Genomic DNA, 25,576 nt, shown 5'->3' with positions numbered 1-25,576 from the left:
CATCTGCCTTTTGGATTCCTCTAAACTTGCCCTCTGATGAAACATTTTTTGAGCTGCAGTTACCTCCGACGTCTACAAGGTGGCGCTACATTCAGGTGAGGGCACAAGTATGCACAAAATGTTGGCGACTTTCACCAGATTTATCGATGGATCTTGCATATTGTTTTCAGAGGCTAGATATTGCCTAGGAAATGGTTTTTAACATAGAGATGCTGGAGTTATAATGTGTGGTCGGGCCTCAGCCCTTTCATTGTCTGCCCACTGTAAATATTTTTTACCAGCACATGTGAGTGGTGACTCTGCTTTATGAAACTTATCATATATTAGGACAATGAATATAGCAGAAGGGGCGATTGAGATGCTTGCCTACATATTTGTTTATTTTTTATATAACGGCTGATTAATCTGTTCATTATATTTCCATTTTGTGACATGTTGCATTAAAATATATCCTGCTTGCAGAATATATAAGTATTTGTACTGCGTTGGCCGGGAATCGAACCCGGGTCAACTGCTTGGAAGGCAGCTATGCTCACCACTATACCACCAACGCCCTCTGATCTGTGCGCTCTCGGTTCTTAACATTAGGATCCTGAGTTCAATGACTATCTTGCACCAGCTTCAATGGTGCATTTGGTTTAGATACCAACATGAAAAGCAATAGAAAGTTTTTTGCAGAGGGTAAGGAACTGGGATTGAAACCAAGGACAAAGCTGTGCAGAAGAGAAGAATGGAAAGCTGCATTACAAATAATAGATAAGAATATATAGAGGCAGCATGGGAAGCAAAACAGGGAAGAGAAATACAGAACATTCAATTAAATGCCCAGGAGATAGATAAGAGCAGAACAAAAAGGAAAGAATGAAATTCAAAGCCTGCCCATAAAAGTGTTTGAAGGTCCCACCAGTCATTTATGCTTATTATTGTGTGTCTTTACTTTCAAAGTACAGGGTGGATCATTTGATGATCCCTCTCTTGTATTTCAGCAGACACAGATATTTGACAAGTATTTTCTCACATAGCTGGCACAAGCTTGTGCTTTTCCTTGCTGGCAGCGTGGAAATGACAGCTTGGTCCTTGGAAGGAAAGTCAAGCAAAATTAGCAGAGGATGGTTTCGATCCATCGACCTCTGGGTTATGGGCCCAGCACGCTTCCGCTGCGCCACTCTGCTCTGTTGTGAAAGTGTTCTTTTTATGCAGATAGGGAGCATTAAGCAGAGTAGCGTGGGATTGGTACGGCTCTCACCTCATTTGCCTAAGTATATTGCAAGGCATGCTGGGTACAGAAAAACTTCATCTTCCCCTCTCACAATCAGTCATAACTGAAAGTCAGACACTCTTAGGCACTAGCCGTTTCAGACCTTTATCAAGACAGCATGTCATGAACCCTCTCTCTCTCTCTCTGTGATCCTAGCACTAGCATGCTCAGGATTTGGCTTTACCTGGGAGCCAGAGATCTACCCGGTGAGGGCTTGCCCGGTGTGAGGCTTTTGAGCGTTTGGGAGCGTTCGGGACGTGAGTGGACGTTGGACAGGAAACTCTGCGAATTTGAAGCATCCAACATTCCTGCTGCAGTGAGCGGCTCTTTCCATGGACATCTGCCTCTAGGATTCCTCTCAACTTGCCTTCTGATAAAACATTTTGTGAGCAGCAATTACCTTCGACAGCTACAAGGTGGCGCTACATTCTGGTAAGTGCACAAGTATGCACAAAATGTTAGGGACTTTTGCCAGATTTATCGGTGGATCTTGCATATTTTTTTCAGAGGCTAGATATTGCCTAGAAATGCTTTTTAACATAGAGATGTTGGAGTTATAATGTCTGGTCGGGCCTCAGCCCTTCCATTGTTTGCCCACTGTAACATATTTATTACCAGCACATGTGAGTTGTGACTCTGCTTTATAAAACTTATCATATATTAGGACAATGAATGTATCAGAAGGTGCGATTGAGATGTTTGCCTATGTATTTGTTTATTTTTTTATATATGGCTGATTAATCTGTTCATGAAATTTCCATTTTGAGACATGTTGCATTAAAATATGTCCTGCTTGCAGAATATATAAGCATTTTCACTGCGTTGGCCGGGAATCGAACCCGGGTCAACTGCTTGGGAAGCAGCTATGCTCACCACTATACCACCAACGCCCTCTGATGTGTGTGCTCTCGGTTCTAAATATTACGTTCCCGAAATCAATGACTATCTTGCAACAGCTTCAATGGTGCATTTGGTTTCGATACCAACATGAGAAGTAGTAGAACGTTTTTTGCAGAGGGTAAGGAACTGGGGATTGAAACCAAGGACAAAGTTGTGCAGAAGAGAAGAAATGAAATGCAACAGTACAAAAAGTAGAAATCAGCATATATAGGCAGCATGGGAAGCAAAGCAGGGAAGAGAAAGAGAGAACATTCCATGAAATGCCCAGGAGATAGATAAGAGCAGAAAAAAAAGGGAAGAATGAAATTCAAAGCATGCCCAGAAAGTTGTGTGAAGCTCCCACCAGTCATTTATGGTTATAGTTGTGTGTCTTTACTTTCAAAGTACAGGGTTGATCCTTTCACGAACACTCTTGTATTACACAGACACAGATAGTTGAGAAGTCTTTTCTCACATAGCTGGCACAAGCTTGCGCTTTTCCTTTCTGGCAGTGTGGAAATGACAGCTTGGTCCTTGGAAGGAAAGTCAAGCAAAATTAGCAGAGGATGGTTTCGATCCATCGACCTCTGGGTTATGGGCCCAGCACGCTTCCGCTGCGCCACTCTGCTCGTTCATGAAGGTGATCTCTTTATGCAGATGAGGAGGCATTCAGCGGAGTGAAGTGGCATTGGTCGGGCTCTCACCTCATTTGCCTAATTATATCGCAAGGCATGCTGGGTGCAGAAAATCTTCATCTTCCCCTCTCACAATCAGTCATAACTGATAGTCCAGACCCTCTTACGCACTAGCCGTTTCAGGCCTTTATCAAGACAGCAGCTCTCCAACACTCTCTGTCTCTCTCTCTCTGTGATCCTAGTGCTAGCATGCTCAGGATTTGGCTTTACCTGGGAGCCAGAGATCTACCCGGTGAGGGCTTGCCCGGTGTAAGGCTTTTGAGCGTTTGGGAGCGTTCGGTACATGAGAGGACGTTGGACTGGAAACTATGCAAATTTGAAGCATCCAACCTTCCTGCTGCAGTCGGGGGCTCTTTCCATGGACATCTGCCTTTTGGATTCCTCTAAACTTGCCCTCTGATGAAACATTTTTTGAGCTGCAGTTACCTCCGACGTCTACAAGGTGGCGCTACATTCAGGTGAGGGCACAAGTATGCACAAAATGTTGGCGACTTTCACCAGATTTATCGATGGATCTTGCATATTGTTTTCAGAGGCTAGATATTGCCTAGGAAATGGTTTTTAACATAGAGATGCTGGAGTTATAATGTGTGGTCGGGCCTCAGCCCTTTCATTGTCTGCCCACTGTAAATATTTTTTACCAGCACATGTGAGTGGTGACTCTGCTTTATGAAACTTATCATATATTAGGACAATGAATATAGCAGAAGGGGCGATTGAGATGCTTGCCTACATATTTGTTTATTTTTTATATAACGGCTGATTAATCTGTTCATTATATTTCCATTTTGTGACATGTTGCATTAAAATATATCCTGCTTGCAGAATATATAAGTATTTGTACTGCGTTGGCCGGGAATCGAACCCGGGTCAACTGCTTGGAAGGCAGCTATGCTCACCACTATACCACCAACGCCCTCTGATCTGTGCGCTCTCGGTTCTTAACATTAGGATCCTGAGTTCAATGACTATCTTGCACCAGCTTCAATGGTGCATTTGGTTTAGATACCAACATGAAAAGCAATAGAAAGTTTTTTGCAGAGGGTAAGGAACTGGGATTGAAACCAAGGACAAAGCTGTGCAGAAGAGAAGAATGGAAAGCTGCATTACAAATAATAGATAAGAATATATAGAGGCAGCATGGGAAGCAAAACAGGGAAGAGAAATACAGAACATTCAATTAAATGCCCAGGAGATAGATAAGAGCAGAACAAAAAGGAAAGAATGAAATTCAAAGCCTGCCCATAAAAGTGTTTGAAGGTCCCACCAGTCATTTATGCTTATTATTGTGTGTCTTTACTTTCAAAGTACAGGGTGGATCATTTGATGATCCCTCTCTTGTATTTCAGCAGACACAGATATTTGACAAGTATTTTCTCACATAGCTGGCACAAGCTTGTGCTTTTCCTTGCTGGCAGCGTGGAAATGACAGCTTGGTCCTTGGAAGGAAAGTCAAGCAAAATTAGCAGAGGATGGTTTCGATCCATCGACCTCTGGGTTATGGGCCCAGCACGCTTCCGCTGCGCCACTCTGCTCTGTTGTGAAAGTGTTCTTTTTATGCAGATAGGGAGCATTAAGCAGAGTAGCGTGGGATTGGTACGGCTCTCACCTCATTTGCCTAAGTATATTGCAAGGCATGCTGGGTACAGAAAAACTTCATCTTCCCCTCTCACAATCAGTCATAACTGAAAGTCAGACACTCTTAGGCACTAGCCGTTTCAGACCTTTATCAAGACAGCATGTCATGAACCCTCTCTCTCTCTCTCTGTGATCCTAGCACTAGCATGCTCAGGATTTGGCTTTACCTGGGAGCCAGAGATCTACCCGGTGAGGGCTTGCCCGGTGTGAGGCTTTTGAGCGTTTGGGAGCGTTCGGGACGTGAGTGGACGTTGGACAGGAAACTCTGCGAATTTGAAGCATCCAACATTCCTGCTGCAGTGAGCGGCTCTTTCCATGGACATCTGCCTCTAGGATTCCTCTCAACTTGCCTTCTGATAAAACATTTTGTGAGCAGCAATTACCTTCGACAGCTACAAGGTGGCGCTACATTCTGGTAAGTGCACAAGTATGCACAAAATGTTAGGGACTTTTGCCAGATTTATCGGTGGATCTTGCATATTTTTTTCAGAGGCTAGATATTGCCTAGAAATGCTTTTTAACATAGAGATGTTGGAGTTATAATGTCTGGTCGGGCCTCAGCCCTTCCATTGTTTGCCCACTGTAACATATTTATTACCAGCACATGTGAGTTGTGACTCTGCTTTATAAAACTTATCATATATTAGGACAATGAATGTATCAGAAGGTGCGATTGAGATGTTTGCCTATGTATTTGTTTATTTTTTTATATATGGCTGATTAATCTGTTCATGAAATTTCCATTTTGAGACCTGTTGCATTAAAATATGTCCTGCTTGCAGAATATATAAGCATTTTCACTGCGTTGGCCGGGAATCGAACCCGGGTCAACTGCTTGGGAAGCAGCTATGCTCACCACTATACCACCAACGCCCTCTGATGTGTGTGCTCTCGGTTCTAAATATTACGTTCCCGAAATCAATGACTATCTTGCAACAGCTTCAATGGTGCATTTGGTTTCGATACCAACATGAGAAGTAGTAGAACGTTTTTTGCAGAGGGTAAGGAACTGGGGATTGAAACCAAGGACAAAGTTGTGCAGAAGAGAAGAAATGAAATGCAACAGTACAAAAAGTAGAAATCAGCATATATAGGCAGCATGGGAAGCAAAGCAGGGAAGAGAAAGAGAGAACATTCCATGAAATGCCCAGGAGATAGATAAGAGCAGAAAAAAAAGGGAAGAATGAAATTCAAAGCATGCCCAGAAAGTTGTGTGAAGCTCCCACCAGTCATTTATGGTTATAGTTGTGTGTCTTTACTTTCAAAGTACAGGGTTGATCCTTTCACGAACACTCTTGTATTACACAGACACAGATAGTTGAGAAGTCTTTTCTCACATAGCTGGCACAAGCTTGCGCTTTTCCTTTCTGGCAGTGTGGAAATGACAGCTTCGTCCTTGGAAGGAAAGTCAAGCAAAATTAGCAGAGGATGGTTTCGATCCATCGACCTCTGGGTTATGGGCCCAGCACACTTCCGCTGCGCCACTCTGCTCGTTCATGAAGGTGATCTCTTTATGCAGATGAGGAGGCATTCAGCGGAGTGAAGTGGCATTGGTCGGGCTCTCACCTCATTTGCCTAATTATATCGCAAGGCATGCTGGGTGCAGAAAATCTTCATCTTCCCCTCTCACAATCAGTCATAACTGATAGTCCAGACCCTCTTACGCACTAGCCGTTTCAGGCCTTTATCAAGACAGCAGCTCTCCAACACTCTCTGTCTCTCTCTCTCTGTGATCCTAGTGCTAGCATGCTCAGGATTTGGCTTTACCTGGGAGCCAGAGATCTACCCGGTGAGGGCTTGCCCGGTGTAAGGCTTTTGAGCGTTTGGGAGCGTTCGGTACATGAGAGGACGTTGGACTGGAAACTATGCAAATTTGAAGCATCCAACCTTCCTGCTGCAGTCGGGGGCTCTTTCCATGGACATCTGCCTTTTGGATTCCTCTAAACTTGCCCTCTGATGAAACATTTTTTGAGCTGCAGTTACCTCCGACGTCTACAAGGTGGCGCTACATTCAGGTGAGGGCACAAGTATGCACAAAATGTTGGCGACTTTCACCAGATTTATCGATGGATCTTGCATATTGTTTTCAGAGGCTAGATATTGCCTAGGAAATGGTTTTTAACATAGAGATGCTGGAGTTATAATGTGTGGTCGGGCCTCAGCCCTTTCATTGTCTGCCCACTGTAAATATTTTTTACCAGCACATGTGAGTGGTGACTCTGCTTTATGAAACTTATCATATATTAGGACAATGAATATAGCAGAAGGGGCGATTGAGATGCTTGCCTACATATTTGTTTATTTTTTATATAACGGCTGATTAATCTGTTCATTATATTTCCATTTTGTGACATGTTGCATTAAAATATATCCTGCTTGCAGAATATATAAGTATTTGTACTGCGTTGGCCGGGAATCGAACCCGGGTCAACTGCTTGGAAGGCAGCTATGCTCACCACTATACCACCAACGCCCTCTGATCTGTGCGCTCTCGGTTCTTAACATTAGGATCCTGAGTTCAATGACTATCTTGCACCAGCTTCAATGGTGCATTTGGTTTAGATACCAACATGAAAAGCAATAGAAAGTTTTTTGCAGAGGGTAAGGAACTGGGATTGAAACCAAGGACAAAGCTGTGCAGAAGAGAAGAATGGAAAGCTGCATTACAAATAATAGATAAGAATATATAGAGGCAGCATGGGAAGCAAAACAGGGAAGAGAAATACAGAACATTCAATTAAATGCCCAGGAGATAGATAAGAGCAGAACAAAAAGGAAAGAATGAAATTCAAAGCCTGCCCATAAAAGTGTTTGAAGGTCCCACCAGTCATTTATGCTTATTATTGTGTGTCTTTACTTTCAAAGTACAGGGTGGATCATTTGATGATCCCTCTCTTGTATTTCAGCAGACACAGATATTTGACAAGTATTTTCTCACATAGCTGGCACAAGCTTGTGCTTTTCCTTGCTGGCAGCGTGGAAATGACAGCTTGGTCCTTGGAAGGAAAGTCAAGCAAAATTAGCAGAGGATGGTTTCGATCCATCGACCTCTGGGTTATGGGCCCAGCACGCTTCCGCTGCGCCACTCTGCTCTGATGTGAAAGTGTTCTTTTTATGCAGATAGGGAGCATTAAGCAGAGTAGCGTGGGATTGGTACGGCTCTCACCTCATTTGCCTAAGTATATTGCAAGGCATGCTGGGTACAGAAAAACTTCATCTTCCCCTCTCACAATCAGTCATAACTGAAAGTCAGACACTCTTAGGCACTAGCCGTTTCAGACCTTTATCAAGACAGCATGTCATGAACCCTCTCTCTCTCTCTCTGTGATCCTAGCACTAGCATGCTCAGGATTTGGCTTTACCTGGGAGCCAGAGATCTACCCGGTGAGGGCTTGCCCGGTGTGAGGCTTTTGAGCGTTTGGGAGCGTTCGGGACGTGAGTGGACGTTGGACAGGAAACTCTGCGAATTTGAAGCATCCAACATTCCTGCTGCAGTGAGCGGCTCTTTCCATGGACATCTGCCTCTAGGATTCCTCTCAACTTGCCTTCTGATAAAACATTTTGTGAGCAGCAATTACCTTCGACAGCTACAAGGTGGCGCTACATTCTGGTAAGTGCACAAGTATGCACAAAATGTTAGGGACTTTTGCCAGATTTATCGGTGGATCTTGCATATTTTTTTCAGAGGCTAGATATTGCCTAGAAATGCTTTTTAACATAGAGATGTTGGAGTTATAATGTCTGGTCGGGCCTCAGCCCTTCCATTGTTTGCCCACTGTAACATATTTATTACCAGCACATGTGAGTTGTGACTCTGCTTTATAAAACTTATCATATATTAGGACAATGAATGTATCAGAAGGTGCGATTGAGATGTTTGCCTATGTATTTGTTTATTTTTTTATATATGGCTGATTAATCTGTTCATGAAATTTCCATTTTGAGACATGTTGCATTAAAATATGTCCTGCTTGCAGAATATATAAGCATTTTCACTGCGTTGGCCTGGAATCGAACCCGGGTCAACTGCTTGGGAAGCAGCTATGCTCACCACTATACCACCAACGCCCTCTGATGTGTGTGCTCTCGGTTCTAAATATTACGTTCCCGAAATCAATGACTATCTTGCAACAGCTTCAATGGTGCATTTGGTTTCGATACCAACATGAGAAGTAGTAGAACGTTTTTTGCAGAGGGTAAGGAACTGGGGATTGAAACCAAGGACAAAGTTGTGCAGAAGAGAAGAAATGAAATGCAACAGTACAAAAAGTAGAAATCAGCATATATAGGCAGCATGGGAAGCAAAGCAGGGAAGAGAAAGAGAGAACATTCCATGAAATGCCCAGGAGATAGATAAGAGCAGAAAAAAAAGGGAAGAATGAAATTCAAAGCATGCCCAGAAAGTTGTGTGAAGCTCCCACCAGTCATTTATGGTTATAGTTGTGTGTCTTTACTTTCAAAGTACAGGGTTGATCCTTTCACGAACACTCTTGTATTACACAGACACAGATAGTTGAGAAGTCTTTTCTCACATAGCTGGCACAAGCTTGCGCTTTTCCTTTCTGGCAGTGTGGAAATGACAGCTTGGTCCTTGGAAGGAAAGTCAAGCAAAATTAGCAGAGGATGGTTTCGATCCATCGACCTCTGGGTTATGGGCCCAGCACGCTTCCGCTGCGCCACTCTGCTCGTTCATGAAGGTGATCTCTTTATGCAGATGAGGAGGCATTCAGCGGAGTGAAGTGGCATTGGTCGGGCTCTCACCTCATTTGCCTAATTATATCGCAAGGCATGCTGGGTGCAGAAAATCTTCATCTTCCCCTCTCACAATCAGTCATAACTGATAGTCCAGACCCTCTTACGCACTAGCCGTTTCAGGCCTTTATCAAGACAGCAGCTCTCCAACACTCTCTGTCTCTCTCTCTCTGTGATCCTAGTGCTAGCATGCTCAGGATTTGGCTTTACCTGGGAGCCAGAGATCTACCCGGTGAGGGCTTGCCCGGTGTAAGGCTTTTGAGCGTTTGGGAGCGTTCGGTACATGAGAGGACGTTGGACTGGAAACTATGCAAATTTGAAGCATCCAACCTTCCTGCTGCAGTCGGGGGCTCTTTCCATGGACATCTGCCTTTTGGATTCCTCTAAACTTGCCCTCTGATGAAACATTTTTTGAGCTGCAGTTACCTCCGACGTCTACAAGGTGGCGCTACATTCAGGTGAGGGCACAAGTATGCACAAAATGTTGGCGACTTTCACCAGATTTATCGATGGATCTTGCATATTGTTTTCAGAGGCTAGATATTGCCTAGGAAATGGTTTTTAACATAGAGATGCTGGAGTTATAATGTGTGGTCGGGCCTCAGCCCTTTCATTGTCTGCCCACTGTAAATATTTTTTACCAGCACATGTGAGTGGTGACTCTGCTTTATGAAACTTATCATATATTAGGACAATGAATATAGCAGAAGGGGCGATTGAGATGCTTGCCTACATATTTGTTTATTTTTTATATAACGGCTGATTAATCTGTTCATTATATTTCCATTTTGTGACATGTTGCATTAAAATATATCCTGCTTGCAGAATATATAAGTATTTGTACTGCGTTGGCCGGGAATCGAACCCGGGTCAACTGCTTGGAAGGCAGCTATGCTCACCACTATACCACCAACGCCCTCTGATCTGTGCGCTCTCGGTTCTTAACATTAGGATCCTGAGTTCAATGACTATCTTGCACCAGCTTCAATGGTGCATTTGGTTTAGATACCAACATGAAAAGCAATAGAAAGTTTTTTGCAGAGGGTAAGGAACTGGGATTGAAACCAAGGACAAAGCTGTGCAGAAGAGAAGAATGGAAAGCTGCATTACAAATAATAGATAAGAATATATAGAGGCAGCATGGGAAGCAAAACAGGGAAGAGAAATACAGAACATTCAATTAAATGCCCAGGAGATAGATAAGAGCAGAACAAAAAGGAAAGAATGAAATTCAAAGCCTGCCCATAAAAGTGTTTGAAGGTCCCACCAGTCATTTATGCTTATTATTGTGTGTCTTTACTTTCAAAGTACAGGGTGGATCATTTGATGATCCCTCTCTTGTATTTCAGCAGACACAGATATTTGACAAGTATTTTCTCACATAGCTGGCACAAGCTTGTGCTTTTCCTTGCTGGCAGCGTGGAAATGACAGCTTGGTCCTTGGAAGGAAAGTCAAGCAAAATTAGCAGAGGATGGTTTCGATCCATCGACCTCTGGGTTATGGGCCCAGCACGCTTCCGCTGCGCCACTCTGCTCTGTTGTGAAAGTGTTCTTTTTATGCAGATAGGGAGCATTAAGCAGAGTAGCGTGGGATTGGTACGGCTCTCACCTCATTTGCCTAAGTATATTGCAAGGCATGCTGGGTACAGAAAAACTTCATCTTCCCCTCTCACAATCAGTCATAACTGAAAGTCAGACACTCTTAGGCACTAGCCGTTTCAGACCTTTATCAAGACAGCATGTCATGAACCCTCTCTCTCTCTCTCTGTGATCCTAGCACTAGCATGCTCAGGATTTGGCTTTACCTGGGAGCCAGAGATCTACCCGGTGAGGGCTTGCCCGGTGTGAGGCTTTTGAGCGTTTGGGAGCGTTCGGGACGTGAGTGGACGTTGGACAGGAAACTCTGCGAATTTGAAGCATCCAACATTCCTGCTGCAGTGAGCGGCTCTTTCCATGGACATCTGCCTCTAGGATTCCTCTCAACTTGCCTTCTGATAAAACATTTTGTGAGCAGCAATTACCTTCGACAGCTACAAGGTGGCGCTACATTCTGGTAAGTGCACAAGTATGCACAAAATGTTAGGGACTTTTGCCAGATTTATCGGTGGATCTTGCATATTTTTTTCAGAGGCTAGATATTGCCTAGAAATGCTTTTTAACATAGAGATGTTGGAGTTATAATGTCTGGTCGGGCCTCAGCCCTTCCATTGTTTGCCCACTGTAACATATTTATTACCAGCACATGTGAGTTGTGACTCTGCTTTATAAAACTTATCATATATTAGGACAATGAATGTATCAGAAGGTGCGATTGAGATGTTTGCCTATGTATTTGTTTATTTTTTTATATATGGCTGATTAATCTGTTCATGAAATTTCCATTTTGAGACCTGTTGCATTAAAATATGTCCTGCTTGCAGAATATATAAGCATTTTCACTGCGTTGGCCGGGAATCGAACCCGGGTCAACTGCTTGGGAAGCAGCTATGCTCACCACTATACCACCAACGCCCTCTGATGTGTGTGCTCTCGGTTCTAAATATTACGTTCCCGAAATCAATGACTATCTTGCAACAGCTTCAATGGTGCATTTGGTTTCGATACCAACATGAGAAGTAGTAGAACGTTTTTTGCAGAGGGTAAGGAACTGGGGATTGAAACCAAGGACAAAGTTGTGCAGAAGAGAAGAAATGAAATGCAACAGTACAAAAAGTAGAAATCAGCATATATAGGCAGCATGGGAAGCAAAGCAGGGAAGAGAAAGAGAGAACATTCCATGAAATGCCCAGGAGATAGATAAGAGCAGAAAAAAAAGGGAAGAATGAAATTCAAAGCATGCCCAGAAAGTTGTGTGAAGCTCCCACCAGTCATTTATGGTTATAGTTGTGTGTCTTTACTTTCAAAGTACAGGGTTGATCCTTTCACGAACACTCTTGTATTACACAGACACAGATAGTTGAGAAGTCTTTTCTCACATAGCTGGCACAAGCTTGCGCTTTTCCTTTCTGGCAGTGTGGAAATGACAGCTTCGTCCTTGGAAGGAAAGTCAAGCAAAATTAGCAGAGGATGGTTTCGATCCATCGACCTCTGGGTTATGGGCCCAGCACGCTTCGGCTGCGCCACTCTGCTCGTTCATGAAGGTGATCTCTTTATGCAGATGAGGAGGCATTCAGCGGAGTGAAGTGGCATTGGTCGGGCTCTCACCTCATTTGCCTAATTATATCGCAAGGCATGCTGGGTGCAGAAAATCTTCATCTTCCCCTCTCACAATCAGTCATAACTGATAGTCCAGACCCTCTTACGCACTAGCCGTTTCAGGCCTTTATCAAGACAGCAGCTCTCCAACACTCTCTGTCTCTCTCTCTCTGTGATCCTAGTGCTAGCATGCTCAGGATTTGGCTTTACCTGGGAGCCAGAGATCTACCCGGTGAGGGCTTGCCCGGTGTAAGGCTTTTGAGCGTTTGGGAGCGTTCGGTACATGAGAGGACGTTGGACTGGAAACTATGCAAATTTGAAGCATCCAACCTTCCTGCTGCAGTCGGGGGCTCTTTCCATGGACATCTGCCTTTTGGATTCCTCTAAACTTGCCCTCTGATGAAACATTTTTTGAGCTGCAGTTACCTCCGACGTCTACAAGGTGGCGCTACATTCAGGTGAGGGCACAAGTATGCACAAAATGTTGGCGACTTTCACCAGATTTATCGATGGATCTTGCATATTGTTTTCAGAGGCTAGATATTGCCTAGGAAATGGTTTTTAACATAGAGATGCTGGAGTTATAATGTGTGGTCGGGCCTCAGCCCTTTCATTGTCTGCCCACTGTAAATATTTTTTACCAGCACATGTGAGTGGTGACTCTGCTTTATGAAACTTATCATATATTAGGACAATGAATATAGCAGAAGGGGCGATTGAGATGCTTGCCTACATATTTGTTTATTTTTTATATAACGGCTGATTAATCTGTTCATTATATTTCCATTTTGTGACATGTTGCATTAAAATATATCCTGCTTGCAGAATATATAAGTATTTGTACTGCGTTGGCCGGGAATCGAACCCGGGTCAACTACTTGGAAGGCAGCTATGCTCACCACTATACCACCAACGCCCTCTGGTCTGTGCGCTCTCGGTTCTTAACATTAGGATCCTGAGTTCAATGACTATCTTGCACCAGCTTCAATGGTGCATTTGGTTTAGATACCAACATGAAAAGCAATAGAAAGTTTTTTGCAGAGGGTAAGGAACTGGGATTGAAACCAAGGACAAAGCTGTGCAGAAGAGAAGAATGGAAAGCTGCATTACAAATAATAGATAAGAATATATAGAGGCAGCATGGGAAGCAAAACAGGGAAGAGAAATACAGAACATTCAATTAAATGCCCAGGAGATAGATAAGAGCAGAACAAAAAGGAAAGAATGAAATTCAAAGCCTGCCCATAAAAGTGTTTGAAGGTCCCACCAGTCATTTATGCTTATTATTGTGTGTCTTTACTTTCAAAGTACAGGGTGGATCATTTGATGATCCCTCTCTTGTATTTCAGCAGACACAGATATTTGACAAGTATTTTCTCACATAGCTGGCACAAGCTTGTGCTTTTCCTTGCTGGCAGCGTGGAAATGACAGCTTGGTCCTTGGAAGGAAAGTCAAGCAAAATTAGCAGAGGATGGTTTCGATCCATCGACCTCTGGGTTATGGGCCCAGCACGCTTCCGCTGCGCCACTCTGCTCTGATGTGAAAGTGTTCTTTTTATGCAGATAGGGAGCATTAAGCAGAGTAGCGTGGGATTGGTACGGCTCTCACCTCATTTGCCTAAGTATATTGCAAGGCATGCTGGGTACAGAAAAACTTCATCTTCCCCTCTCACAATCAGTCATAACTGAAAGTCAGACACTCTTAGGCACTAGCCGTTTCAGACCTTTATCAAGACAGCATGTCATGAACCCTCTCTCTCTCTCTCTCTGTGATCCTAGCACTAGCATGCTCAGGATTTGGCTTTACCTGGGAGCCAGAGATCTACCCGGTGAGGGCTTGCCCGGTGTGAGGCTTTTGAGCGTTTGGGAGCGTTCGGGACGTGAGTGGACGTTGGACAGGAAACTCTGCGAATTTGAAGCATCCAACATTCCTGCTGCAGTGAGCGGCTCTTTCCATGGACATCTGCCTCTAGGATTCCTCTCAACTTGCCTTCTGATAAAACATTTTGTGAGCAGCAATTACCTTCGACAGCTACAAGGTGGCGCTACATTCTGGTAAGTGCACAAGTATGCACAAAATGTTAGGGACTTTTGCCAGATTTATCGGTGGATCTTGCATATTTTTTTCAGAGGCTAGATATTGCCTAGAAATGCTTTTTAACATAGAGATGTTGGAGTTATAATGTCTGGTCGGGCCTCAGCCCTTCCATTGTTTGCCCACTGTAACATATTTATTACCAGCACATGTGAGTTGTGACTCTGCTTTATAAAACTTATCATATATTAGGACAATGAATGTATCAGAAGGTGCGATTGAGATGTTTGCCTATGTATTTGTTTATTTTTTTATATATGGCTGATTAATCTGTTCATGAAATTTCCATTTTGAGACATGTTGCATTAAAATATGTCCTGCTTGCAGAATATATAAGCATTTTCACTGCGTTGGCCGGGAATCGAACCCGGGTCAACTGCTTGGGAAGCAGCTATGCTCACCACTATACCACCAACGCCCTCTGATGTGTGTGCTCTCGGTTCTAAATATTACGTTCCCGAAATCAATGACTATCTTGCAACAGCTTCAATGGTGCATTTGGTTTCGATACCAACATGAGAAGTAGTAGAACGTTTTTTGCAGAGGGTAAGGAACTGGGGATTGAAACCAAGGACAAAGTTGTGCAGAAGAGAAGAAATGAAATGCAACAGTACAAAAAGTAGAAATCAGCATATATAGGCAGCATGGGAAGCAAAGCAGGGAAGAGAAAGAGAGAACATTCCATGAAATGCCCAGGAGATAGATAAGAGCAGAAAAAAAAGGGAAGAATGAAATTCAAAGCATGCCCAGAAAGTTGTGTGAAGCTCCCACCAGTCATTTATGGTTATAGTTGTGTGTCTTTACTTTCAAAGTACAGGGTTGATCCTTTCACGAACACTCTTGTATTACACAGACACAGATAGTTGAGAAGTCTTTTCTCACATAGCTGGCACAAGCTTGCGCTTTTCCTTTCTGGCAGTGTGGAAATGACAGCTTGGTCCTTGGAAGGAAAGTCAAGCAAAATTAGCAGAGGATGGTTTCGATCCATCGACCTCTGGGTTATGGGCCCAGCACGCTTCCGCTGCGCCACTCTGCTCGTTCATGAAGGTGATCTCTTTATGCAGATGAGGAGGCATTCAGCGGAGTGAAGTGGCATTGGTCGGGCTCTCACCTCATTTGCCTAATTATATCGCAAGGCATGCTGGGTGCAGAAAATCTTCATCTTCCCCTCTCACAATCAGTCATAACTGATAGTCCAGACCCTCTTACGCACTAGCCGTTTCAGGCCTTTATCAAGACAGCAGCTCTCCAACACTCTCTGTCTCTCTCTCTCTGTGATCCTAGTGCTAGCATGCTCAGGATTTGGCTTTACCTGGGAGCCAGAGATCTACCCGGTGAGGGCTTGCCCGGTGTAAGGCTTTTGAGCGTTTGGGAGCGTTCGGTACATGAGAGGACGTTGGACTGGAAACTATGCAAATTTGAAGCATCCAACCTTCCTGCTGCAGTCGGGGGCTCTTTCCATGGACATCTGCCTTTTGGATTCCTCTAAACTTGCCCTCTGATGAAACATTTTTTGAGCTGCAGTTACCTCCGACGTCTACAAGGTGGCGCTACATTCAGGTGAGGGCACAAGTATGCACAAAATGTTGGCGACTTTCACCAGATTTATCGATGGATCTTGCATATTGTTTTCAGAGGCTAGATATTGCCTAGGAAATGGTTTTTAACATAGAGATGCTGGAGTTATAATGTGTGGTCGGGCCTCAGCCCTTTCATTGTCTGCCCACTGTAAATATTTTTTACCAGCACATGTGAGTGGTGACTCTGCTTTATGAAACTTATCATATATTAGGACAATGAATATAGCAGAAGGGGCGATTGAGATGCTTGCCTACATATTTGTTTATTTTTTATATAACGGCTGATTAATCTGTTCATTATATTTCCATTTTGTGACATGTTGCATTAAAATATATCCTGCTTGCAGAATATATAAGTATTTGTACTGCGTTGGCCGGGAATCGAACCCGGGTCAACTGCTTGGAAGGCAGCTATGCTCACCACTATACCACCAACGCCCTCTGATCTGTGCGCTCTCGGTTCTTAACATTAGGATCCTGAGTTCAATGACTATCTTGCACCAGCTTCAATGGTGCATTTGGTTTAGATACCAACATGAAAAGCAATAGAAAGTTTTTTGCAGAGGGTAAGGAACTGGGATTGAAACCAAGGACAAAGCTGTGCAGAAGAGAAGAATGGAAAGCTGCATTACAAATAATAGATAAGAATATATAGAGGCAGCATGGGAAGCAAAACAGGGAAGAGAAATACAGAACATTCAATTAAATGCCCAGGAGATAGATAAGAGCAGAACAAAAAGGAAAGAATGAAATTCAAAGCCTGCCCATAAAAGTGTTTGAAGGTCCCACCAGTCATTTATGCTTATTATTGTGTGTCTTTACTTTCAAAGTACAGGGTGGATCATTTGATGATCCCTCTCTTGTATTTCAGCAGACACAGATATTTGACAAGTATTTTCTCACATAGCTGGCACAAGCTTGTGCTTTTCCTTGCTGGCAGCGTGGAAATGACAGCTTGGTCCTTGGAAGGAAAGTCAAGCAAAATTAGCAGAGGATGGTTTCGATCCATCGACCTCTGGGTTATGGGCCCAGCACGCTTCCGCTGCGCCACTCTGCTCTGTTGTGAAAGTGTTCTTTTTATGCAGATAGGGAGCATTAAGCAGAGTAGCGTGGGATTGGTACGGCTCTCACCTCATTTGCCTAAGTATATTGCAAGGCATGCTGGGTACAGAAAAACTTCATCTTCCCCTCTCACAATCAGTCATAACTGAAAGTCAGACACTCTTAGGCACTAGCCGTTTCAGACCTTTATCAAGACAGCATGTCATGAACCCTCTCTCTCTCTCTCTGTGATCCTAGCACTAGCATGCTCAGGATTTGGCTTTACCTGGGAGCCAGAGATCTACCCGGTGAGGGCTTGCCCGGTGTGAGGCTTTTGAGCGTTTGGGAGCGTTGTGGACGTTGGACAGGAAACTCTGCGAATTTGAAGCATCCAACATTCCTGCTGCAGTGAGCGGCTCTTTCCATGGACATCTGCCTCTAGGATTCCTCTCAACTTGCCTTCTGATAAAACATTTTGTGAGCAGCAATTACCTTCGACAGCTACAAGGTGGCGCTACATTCTGGTAAGTGCACAAGTATGCACAAAATGTTAGGGACTTTTGCCAGATTTATCGGTGGATCTTGCATATTTTTTTCAGAGGCTAGATATTGCCTAGAAATGCTTTTTAACATAGAGATGTTGGAGTTATAATGTCTGGTCGGGCCTCAGCCCTTCCATTGTTTGCCCACTGTAACATATTTATTACCAGCACATGTGAGTTGTGACTCTGCTTTATAAAACTTATCATATATTAGGACAATGAATGTATCAGAAGGTGCGATTGAGATGTTTGCCTATGTATTTGTTTATTTTTTTATATATGGCTGATTAATCTGTTCATGAAATTTCCATTTTGAGACATGTTGCATTAAAATATGTCCTGCTTGCAGAATATATAAGCATTTTCACTGCGTTGGCCGGGAATCGAACCCGGGTCAACTGCTTGGGAAGCAGCTATGCTCACCACTATACCACCAACGCCCTCTGATGTGTGTGCTCTCGGTTCTAAATATTACGTTCCCGAAATCAATGACTATCTTGCAACAGCTTCAATGGTGCATTTGGTTTCGATACCAACATGAGAAGTAGTAGAACGTTTTTTGCAGAGGGTAAGGAACTGGGGATTGAAACCAAGGACAAAGTTGTGCAGAAGAGAAGAAATGAAATGCAACAGTACAAAAAGTAGAAATCAGCATATATAGGCAGCATGGGAAGCAAAGCAGGGAAGAGAAAGAGAGAACATTCCATGAAATGCCCAGGAGATAGATAAGAGCAGAAAAAAAAGGGAAGAATGAAATTCAAAGCATGCCCAGAAAGTTGTGTGAAGCTCCCACCAGTCATTTATGGTTATAGTTGTGTGTCTTTACTTTCAAAGTACAGGGTTGATCCTTTCACGAACACTCTTGTATTACACAGACACAGATAGTTGAGAAGTCTTTTCTCACATAGCTGGCACAAGCTTGCGCTTTTCCTTTCTGGCAGTGTGGAAATGACAGCTTGGTCCTTGGAAGGAAAGTCAAGCAAAATTAGCAGAGGATGGTTTCGATCCATCGACCTCTGGGTTATGGGCCCAGCACGCTTCCGCTGCGCCACTCTGCTCGTTCATGAAGGTGATCTCTTTATGCAGATGAGGAGGCATTCAGCGGAGTGAAGTGGCATTGGTCGGGCTCTCACCTCATTTGCCTAATTATATCGCAAGGCATGCTGGGTGCAGAAAATCTTCATCTTCCCCTCTCACAATCAGTCATAACTGATAGTCCAGACCCTCTTACGCACTAGCCGTTTCAGGCCTTTATCAAGACAGCAGCTCTCCAACACTCTCTGTCTCTCTCTCTCTGTGATCCTAGTGCTAGCATGCTCAGGATTTGGCTTTACCTGGGAGCCAGAGATCTACCCGGTGAGGGCTTGCCCGGTGTAAGGCTTTTGAGCGTTTGGGAGCGTTCGGTACATGAGAGGACGTTGGACTGGAAACTATGCAAATTTGAAGCATCCAACCTTCCTGCTGCAGTCGGGGGCTCTTTCCATGGACATCTGCCTTTTGGATTCCTCTAAACTTGCCCTCTGATGAAACATTTTTTGAGCTGCAGTTACCTCCGACGTCTACAAGGTGGCGCTACATTCAGGTGAGGGCACAAGTATGCACAAAATGTTGGCGACTTTCACCAGATTTATCGATGGATCTTGCATATTGTTTTCAGAGGCTAGATATTGCCTAGGAAATGGTTTTTAACATAGAGATGCTGGAGTTATAATGTGTGGTCGGGCCTCAGCCCTTTCATTGTCTGCCCACTGTAAATATTTTTTACCAGCACATGTGAGTGGTGACTCTGCTTTATGAAACTTATCATATATTAGGACAATGAATATAGCAGAAGGGGCGATTGAGATGCTTGCCTACATATTTGTTTATTTTTTATATAACGGCTGATTAATCTGTTCATTATATTTCCATTTTGTGACATGTTGCATTAAAATATATCCTGCTTGCAGAATATATAAGTATTTGTACTGCGTTGGCCGGGAATCGAACCCGGGTCAACTGCTTGGAAGGCAGCTATGCTCACCACTATACCACCAACGCCCTCTGATCTGTGCGCTCTCGGTTCTTAACATTAGGATCCTGAGTTCAATGACTATCTTGCACCAGCTTCAATGGTGCATTTGGTTTAGATACCAACATGAAAAGCAATAGAAAGTTTTTTGCAGAGGGTAAGGAACTGGGATTGAAACCAAGGACAAAGCTGTGCAGAAGAGAAGAATGGAAAGCTGCATTACAAATAATAGATAAGAATATATAGAGGCAGCATGGGAAGCAAAACAGGGAAGAGAAATACAGAACATTCAATTAAATGCCCAGGAGATAGATAAGAGCAGAACAAAAAGGAAAGAATGAAATTCAAAGCCTGCCCATAAAAGTGTTTGAAGGTCCCACCAGTCATTTATGCTTATTATTGTGTGTCTTTACTTTCAAAGTACAGGGTGGATCATTTGATGATCCCTCTCTTGTATTTCAGCAGACACAGATATTTGACAAGTATTTTCTCACATAGCTGGCACAAGCTTGTGCTTTTCCTTGCTGGCAGCGTGGAAATGACAGCTTGGTCCTTGGAAGGAAAGTCAAGCAAAATTAGCAGAGGATGGTTTCGATCCATCGACCTCTGGGTTATGGGCCCAGCACGCTTCCGCTGCGCCACTCTGCTCTGTTGTGAAAGTGTTCTTTTTATGCAGATAGGGAGCATTAAGCAGAGTAGCGTGGGATTGGTACGGCTCTCACCTCATTTGCCTAAGTATATTGCAAGGCATGCTGGGTACAGAAAAACTTCATCTTCCCCTCTCACAATCAGTCATAACTGAAAGTCAGACACTCTTAGGCACTAGCCGTTTCAGACCTTTATCAAGACAGCATGTCATGAACCCTCTCTCTCTCTCTCTGTGATCCTAGCACTAGCATGCTCAGGATTTGGCTTTACCTGGGAGCCAGAGATCTACCCGGTGAGGGCTTGCCCGGTGTGAGGCTTTTGAGCGTTTGGGAGCGTTCGGGACGTGAGTGGACGTTGGACAGGAAACTCTGCGAATTTGAAGCATCCAACATTCCTGCTGCAGTGAGCGGCTCTTTCCATGGACATCTGCCTCTAGGATTCCTCTCAACTTGCCTTCTGATAAAACATTTTGTGAGCAGCAATTACCTTCGACAGCTACAAGGTGGCGCTACATTCTGGTAAGTGCACAAGTATGCACAAAATGTTAGGGACTTTTGCCAGATTTATCGGTGGATCTTGCATATTTTTTTCAGAGGCTAGATATTGCCTAGAAATGCTTTTTAACATAGAGATGTTGGAGTTATAATGTCTGGTCGGGCCTCAGCCCTTCCATTGTTTGCCCACTGTAACATATTTATTACCAGCACATGTGAGTTGTGACTCTGCTTTATAAAACTTATCATATATTAGGACAATGAATGTATCAGAAGGTGCGATTGAGATGTTTGCCTATGTATTTGTTTATTTTTTTATATATGGCTGATTAATCTGTTCATGAAATTTCCATTTTGAGACCTGTTGCATTAAAATATGTCCTGCTTGCAGAATATATAAGCATTTTCACTGCGTTGGCCGGGAATCGAACCCGGGTCAACTGCTTGGGAAGCAGCTATGCTCACCACTATACCACCAACGCCCTCTGATGTGTGTGCTCTCGGTTCTAAATATTACGTTCCCGAAATCAATGACTATCTTGCAACAGCTTCAATGGTGCATTTGGTTTCGATACCAACATGAGAAGTAGTAGAACGTTTTTTGCAGAGGGTAAGGAACTGGGGATTGAAACCAAGGACAAAGTTGTGCAGAAGAGAAGAAATGAAATGCAACAGTACAAAAAGTAGAAATCAGCATATATAGGCAGCATGGGAAGCAAAGCAGGGAAGAGAAAGAGAGAACATTCCATGAAATGCCCAGGAGATAGATAAGAGCAGAAAAAAAAGGGAAGAATGAAATTCAAAGCATGCCCAGAAAGTTGTGTGAAGCTCCCACCAGTCATTTATGGTTATAGTTGTGTGTCTTTACTTTCAAAGTACAGGGTTGATCCTTTCTTGAACACTCTTGTATTACACAGACACAGATAGTTGAGAAGTCTTTTCTCACATAGCTGGCACAAGCTTGCGCTTTTCCTTTCTGGCAGTGTGGAAATGACAGCTTCGTCCTTGGAAGGAAAGTCAAGCAAAATTAGCAGAGGATGGTTTCGATCCATCGACCTCTGGGTTATGGGCCCAGCACGCTTCCGCTGCGCCACTCTGCTCGTTCATGAAGGTGATCTCTTTATGCAGATGAGGAGGCATTCAGCGGAGTGAAGTGGCATTGGTCGGGCTCTCACCTCATTTGCCTAATTATATCGCAAGGCATGCTGGGTGCAGAAAATCTTCATCTTCCCCTCTCACAATCAGTCATAACTGATAGTCCAGACCCTCTTACGCACTAGCCGTTTCAGGCCTTTATCAAGACAGCAGCTCTCCAACACTCTCTGTCTCTCTCTCTCTGTGATCCTAGTGCTAGCATGCTCAGGATTTGGCTTTACCTGGGAGCCAGAGATCTACCCGGTGAGGGCTTGCCCGGTGTAAGGCTTTTGAGCGTTTGGGAGCGTTCGGTACATGAGAGGACGTTGGACTGGAAACTATGCAAATTTGAAGCATCCAACCTTCCTGCTGCAGTCGGGGGCTCTTTCCATGGACATCTGCCTTTTGGATTCCTCTAAACTTGCCCTCTGATGAAACATTTTTTGAGCTGCAGTTACCTCCGACGTCTACAAGGTGGCGCTACATTCAGGTGAGGGCACAAGTATGCACAAAATGTTGGCGACTTTCACCAGATTTATCGATGGATCTTGCATATTGTTTTCAGAGGCTAGATATTGCCTAGGAAATGGTTTTTAACATAGAGATGCTGGAGTTATAATGTGTGGTCGGGCCTCAGCCCTTTCATTGTCTGCCCACTGTAAATATTTTTTACCAGCACATGTGAGTGGTGACTCTGCTTTATGAAACTTATCATATATTAGGACAATGAATATAGCAGAAGGGGCGATTGAGATGCTTGCCTACATATTTGTTTATTTTTTATATAACGGCTGATTAATCTGTTCATTATATTTCCATTTTGTGACATGTTGCATTAAAATATATCCTGCTTGCAGAATATATAAGTATTTGTACTGCGTTGGCCGGGAATCGAACCCGGGTCAACTACTTGGAAGGCAGCTATGCTCACCACTATACCACCAACGCCCTCTGATCTGTGCGCTCTCGGTTCTTAACATTAGGATCCTGAGTTCAATGACTATCTTGCACCAGCTTCAATGGTGCATTTGGTTTAGATACCAACATGAAAAGCAATAGAAAGTTTTTTGCAGAGGGTAAGGAACTGGGATTGAAACCAAGGACAAAGCTGTGCAGAAGAGAAGAATGGAAAGCTGCATTACAAATAATAGATAAGAATATATAGAGGCAGCATGGGAAGCAAAACAGGGAAGAGAAATACAGAACATTCAATTAAATGCCCAGGAGATAGATAAGAGCAGAACAAAAAGGAAAGAATGAAATTCAAAGCCTGCCCATAAAAGTGTTTGAAGGTCCCACCAGTCATTTATGCTTATTATTGTGTGTCTTTACTTTCAAAGTACAGGGTGGATCATTTGATGATCCCTCTCTTGTATTTCAGCAGACACAGATATTTGACAAGTATTTTCTCACATAGCTGGCACAAGCTTGTGCTTTTCCTTGCTGGCAGCGTGGAAATGACAGCTTGGTCCTTGGAAGGAAAGTCAAGCAAAATTAGCAGAGGATGGTTTCGATCCATCGACCTCTGGGTTATGGGCCCAGCACGCTTCCGCTGCGCCACTCTGCTCTGATGTGAAAGTGTTCTTTTTATGCAGATAGGGAGCATTAAGCAGAGTAGCGTGGGATTGGTACGGCTCTCACCTCATTTGCCTAAGTATATTGCAAGGCATGCTGGGTACAGAAAAACTTCATCTTCCCCTCTCACAATCAGTCATAACTGAAAGTCAGACACTCTTAGGCACTAGCCGTTTCAGACCTTTATCAAGACAGCATGTCATGAACCCTCTCTCTCTCTCTCTGTGATCCTAGCACTAGCATGCTCAGGATTTGGCTTTACCTGGGAGCCAGAGATCTACCCGGTGAGGGCTTGCCCGGTGTGAGGCTTTTGAGCGTTTGGGAGCGTTCGGGACGTGAGTGGACGTTGGACAGGAAACTCTGCGAATTTGAAGCATCCAACATTCCTGCTGCAGTGAGCGGCTCTTTCCATGGACATCTGCCTCTAGGATTCCTCTCAACTTGCCTTCTGATAAAACATTTTGTGAGCAGCAATTACCTTCGACAGCTACAAGGTGGCGCTACATTCTGGTAAGTGCACAAGTATGCACAAAATGTTAGGGACTTTTGCCAGATTTATCGGTGGATCTTGCATATTTTTTTCAGAGGCTAGATATTGCCTAGAAATGCTTTTTAACATAGAGATGTTGGAGTTATAATGTCTGGTCGGGCCTCAGCCCTTCCATTGTTTGCCCACTGTAACATATTTATTACCAGCACATGTGAGTTGTGACTCTGCTTTATAAAACTTATCATATATTAGGACAATGAATGTATCAGAAGGTGCGATTGAGATGTTTGCCTATGTATTTGTTTATTTTTTTATATATGGCTGATTAATCTGTTCATGAAATTTCCATTTTGAGACATGTTGCATTAAAATATGTCCTGCTTGCAGAATATATAAGCATTTTCACTGCGTTGGCCGGGAATCGAACCCGGGTCAACTGCTTGGGAAGCAGCTATGCTCACCACTATACCACCAACGCCCTCTGATGTGTGTGCTCTCGGTTCTAAATATTACGTTCCCGAAATCAATGACTATCTTGCAACAGCTTCAATGGTGCATTTGGTTTCGATACCAACATGAGAAGTAGTAGAACGTTTTTTGCAGAGGGTAAGGAACTGGGGATTGAAACCAAGGACAAAGTTGTGCAGAAGAGAAGAAATGAAATGCAACAGTACAAAAAGTAGAAATCAGCATATATAGGCAGCATGGGAAGCAAAGCAGGGAAGAGAAAGAGAGAACATTCCATGAAATGCCCAGGAGATAGATAAGAGCAGAAAAAAAAGGGAAGAATGAAATTCAAAGCATGCCCAGAAAGTTGTGTGAAGCTCCCACCAGTCATTTATGGTTATAGTTGTGTGTCTTTACTTTCAAAGTACAGGGTTGATCCTTTCACGAACACTCTTGTATTACACAGACACAGATAGTTGAGAAGTCTTTTCTCACATAGCTGGCACAAGCTTGCGCTTTTCCTTTCTGGCAGTGTGGAAATGACAGCTTGGTCCTTGGAAGGAAAGTCAAGCAAAATTAGCAGAGGATGGTTTCGATCCATCGACCTCTGGGTTATGGGCCCAGCACGCTTCCGCTGCGCCACTCTGCTCGTTCATGAAGGTGATCTCTTTATGCAGATGAGGAGGCATTCAGCGGAGTGAAGTGGCATTGGTCGGGCTCTCACCTCATTTGCCTAATTATATCGCAAGGCATGCTGGGTGCAGAAAATCTTCATCTTCCCCTCTCACAATCAGTCATAACTGATAGTCCAGACCCTCTTACGCACTAGCCGTTTCAGGCCTTTATCAAGACAGCAGCTCTCCAACACTCTCTGTCTCTCTCTCTCTGTGATCCTAGTGCTAGCATGCTCAGGATTTGGCTTTACCTGGGAGCCAGAGATCTACCCGGTGAGGGCTTGCCCGGTGTAAGGCTTTTGAGCGTTTGGGAGCGTTCGGTACATGAGAGGACGTTGGACTGGAAACTATGCAAATTTGAAGCATCCAACCTTCCTGCTGCAGTCGGGGGCTCTTTCCATGGACATCTGCCTTTTGGATTCCTCTAA

At 43.7% G+C, this 25,576-nt stretch overlaps 29 non-coding genes across 29 annotated transcripts; all 29 read right to left on the bottom strand.

Annotated features, from left to right (window-relative positions):
* Positions 1–481: 481 nt before the first annotated feature.
* Positions 482–553, bottom strand: TRNAG-UCC (transfer RNA glycine (anticodon UCC)). The gene has a single exon. It is a non-coding gene; the product is annotated as a tRNA-Gly (tRNA).
* A 547-nt stretch (positions 554–1,100) lies between these two features.
* TRNAM-CAU (transfer RNA methionine (anticodon CAU)) lies at positions 1,101–1,172 on the bottom strand. Its single transcript has one exon. It is a non-coding gene; the product is annotated as a tRNA-Met (tRNA).
* A 904-nt stretch (positions 1,173–2,076) lies between these two features.
* On the bottom strand, positions 2,077–2,148 carry TRNAG-CCC (transfer RNA glycine (anticodon CCC)). Its single transcript has one exon. It is a non-coding gene; the product is annotated as a tRNA-Gly (tRNA).
* A 546-nt stretch (positions 2,149–2,694) lies between these two features.
* TRNAM-CAU (transfer RNA methionine (anticodon CAU)) lies at positions 2,695–2,766 on the bottom strand. Its single transcript has one exon. It is a non-coding gene; the product is annotated as a tRNA-Met (tRNA).
* A 910-nt stretch (positions 2,767–3,676) lies between these two features.
* On the bottom strand, positions 3,677–3,748 carry TRNAG-UCC (transfer RNA glycine (anticodon UCC)). Its single transcript has one exon. It is a non-coding gene; the product is annotated as a tRNA-Gly (tRNA).
* A 547-nt stretch (positions 3,749–4,295) lies between these two features.
* TRNAM-CAU (transfer RNA methionine (anticodon CAU)) lies at positions 4,296–4,367 on the bottom strand. The gene has a single exon. It is a non-coding gene; the product is annotated as a tRNA-Met (tRNA).
* A 904-nt stretch (positions 4,368–5,271) lies between these two features.
* Positions 5,272–5,343, bottom strand: TRNAG-CCC (transfer RNA glycine (anticodon CCC)). The gene has a single exon. It is a non-coding gene; the product is annotated as a tRNA-Gly (tRNA).
* A 1,528-nt stretch (positions 5,344–6,871) lies between these two features.
* TRNAG-UCC (transfer RNA glycine (anticodon UCC)) lies at positions 6,872–6,943 on the bottom strand. Its single transcript has one exon. It is a non-coding gene; the product is annotated as a tRNA-Gly (tRNA).
* A 547-nt stretch (positions 6,944–7,490) lies between these two features.
* On the bottom strand, positions 7,491–7,562 carry TRNAM-CAU (transfer RNA methionine (anticodon CAU)). The gene has a single exon. It is a non-coding gene; the product is annotated as a tRNA-Met (tRNA).
* A 1,522-nt stretch (positions 7,563–9,084) lies between these two features.
* On the bottom strand, positions 9,085–9,156 carry TRNAM-CAU (transfer RNA methionine (anticodon CAU)). Its single transcript has one exon. It is a non-coding gene; the product is annotated as a tRNA-Met (tRNA).
* Positions 9,157–10,066: 910 nt separating this feature from the next.
* Positions 10,067–10,138, bottom strand: TRNAG-UCC (transfer RNA glycine (anticodon UCC)). The gene has a single exon. It is a non-coding gene; the product is annotated as a tRNA-Gly (tRNA).
* A 547-nt stretch (positions 10,139–10,685) lies between these two features.
* TRNAM-CAU (transfer RNA methionine (anticodon CAU)) lies at positions 10,686–10,757 on the bottom strand. Its single transcript has one exon. It is a non-coding gene; the product is annotated as a tRNA-Met (tRNA).
* Positions 10,758–11,661: 904 nt separating this feature from the next.
* Positions 11,662–11,733, bottom strand: TRNAG-CCC (transfer RNA glycine (anticodon CCC)). Its single transcript has one exon. It is a non-coding gene; the product is annotated as a tRNA-Gly (tRNA).
* Positions 11,734–13,261: 1,528 nt separating this feature from the next.
* On the bottom strand, positions 13,262–13,333 carry TRNAG-UCC (transfer RNA glycine (anticodon UCC)). The gene has a single exon. It is a non-coding gene; the product is annotated as a tRNA-Gly (tRNA).
* Positions 13,334–13,880: 547 nt separating this feature from the next.
* Positions 13,881–13,952, bottom strand: TRNAM-CAU (transfer RNA methionine (anticodon CAU)). The gene has a single exon. It is a non-coding gene; the product is annotated as a tRNA-Met (tRNA).
* Positions 13,953–14,858: 906 nt separating this feature from the next.
* On the bottom strand, positions 14,859–14,930 carry TRNAG-CCC (transfer RNA glycine (anticodon CCC)). Its single transcript has one exon. It is a non-coding gene; the product is annotated as a tRNA-Gly (tRNA).
* A 546-nt stretch (positions 14,931–15,476) lies between these two features.
* On the bottom strand, positions 15,477–15,548 carry TRNAM-CAU (transfer RNA methionine (anticodon CAU)). The gene has a single exon. It is a non-coding gene; the product is annotated as a tRNA-Met (tRNA).
* Positions 15,549–16,458: 910 nt separating this feature from the next.
* Positions 16,459–16,530, bottom strand: TRNAG-UCC (transfer RNA glycine (anticodon UCC)). Its single transcript has one exon. It is a non-coding gene; the product is annotated as a tRNA-Gly (tRNA).
* Positions 16,531–17,077: 547 nt separating this feature from the next.
* TRNAM-CAU (transfer RNA methionine (anticodon CAU)) lies at positions 17,078–17,149 on the bottom strand. Its single transcript has one exon. It is a non-coding gene; the product is annotated as a tRNA-Met (tRNA).
* An 894-nt stretch (positions 17,150–18,043) lies between these two features.
* Positions 18,044–18,115, bottom strand: TRNAG-CCC (transfer RNA glycine (anticodon CCC)). The gene has a single exon. It is a non-coding gene; the product is annotated as a tRNA-Gly (tRNA).
* Positions 18,116–18,661: 546 nt separating this feature from the next.
* Positions 18,662–18,733, bottom strand: TRNAM-CAU (transfer RNA methionine (anticodon CAU)). Its single transcript has one exon. It is a non-coding gene; the product is annotated as a tRNA-Met (tRNA).
* A 910-nt stretch (positions 18,734–19,643) lies between these two features.
* Positions 19,644–19,715, bottom strand: TRNAG-UCC (transfer RNA glycine (anticodon UCC)). Its single transcript has one exon. It is a non-coding gene; the product is annotated as a tRNA-Gly (tRNA).
* Positions 19,716–20,262: 547 nt separating this feature from the next.
* On the bottom strand, positions 20,263–20,334 carry TRNAM-CAU (transfer RNA methionine (anticodon CAU)). The gene has a single exon. It is a non-coding gene; the product is annotated as a tRNA-Met (tRNA).
* Positions 20,335–21,238: 904 nt separating this feature from the next.
* On the bottom strand, positions 21,239–21,310 carry TRNAG-CCC (transfer RNA glycine (anticodon CCC)). Its single transcript has one exon. It is a non-coding gene; the product is annotated as a tRNA-Gly (tRNA).
* Positions 21,311–21,856: 546 nt separating this feature from the next.
* On the bottom strand, positions 21,857–21,928 carry TRNAM-CAU (transfer RNA methionine (anticodon CAU)). The gene has a single exon. It is a non-coding gene; the product is annotated as a tRNA-Met (tRNA).
* Positions 21,929–22,838: 910 nt separating this feature from the next.
* TRNAG-UCC (transfer RNA glycine (anticodon UCC)) lies at positions 22,839–22,910 on the bottom strand. Its single transcript has one exon. It is a non-coding gene; the product is annotated as a tRNA-Gly (tRNA).
* A 547-nt stretch (positions 22,911–23,457) lies between these two features.
* On the bottom strand, positions 23,458–23,529 carry TRNAM-CAU (transfer RNA methionine (anticodon CAU)). The gene has a single exon. It is a non-coding gene; the product is annotated as a tRNA-Met (tRNA).
* A 904-nt stretch (positions 23,530–24,433) lies between these two features.
* TRNAG-CCC (transfer RNA glycine (anticodon CCC)) lies at positions 24,434–24,505 on the bottom strand. The gene has a single exon. It is a non-coding gene; the product is annotated as a tRNA-Gly (tRNA).
* A 546-nt stretch (positions 24,506–25,051) lies between these two features.
* Positions 25,052–25,123, bottom strand: TRNAM-CAU (transfer RNA methionine (anticodon CAU)). The gene has a single exon. It is a non-coding gene; the product is annotated as a tRNA-Met (tRNA).
* Between the last annotated feature and the right edge of the window lie 453 nt (positions 25,124–25,576).

This window comes from Lissotriton vulgaris, unplaced genomic scaffold (assembly GCF_964263255.1).
Source record: "Lissotriton vulgaris unplaced genomic scaffold, aLisVul1.2 SCAFFOLD_975, whole genome shotgun sequence".
In the NCBI taxonomy this organism is placed as follows: domain Eukaryota; kingdom Metazoa; phylum Chordata; class Amphibia; order Caudata; family Salamandridae; genus Lissotriton; species Lissotriton vulgaris.
Note: the sequence above shows the minus strand (reverse complement) of the source record. Positions and strands in the feature narration are given on the sequence as shown.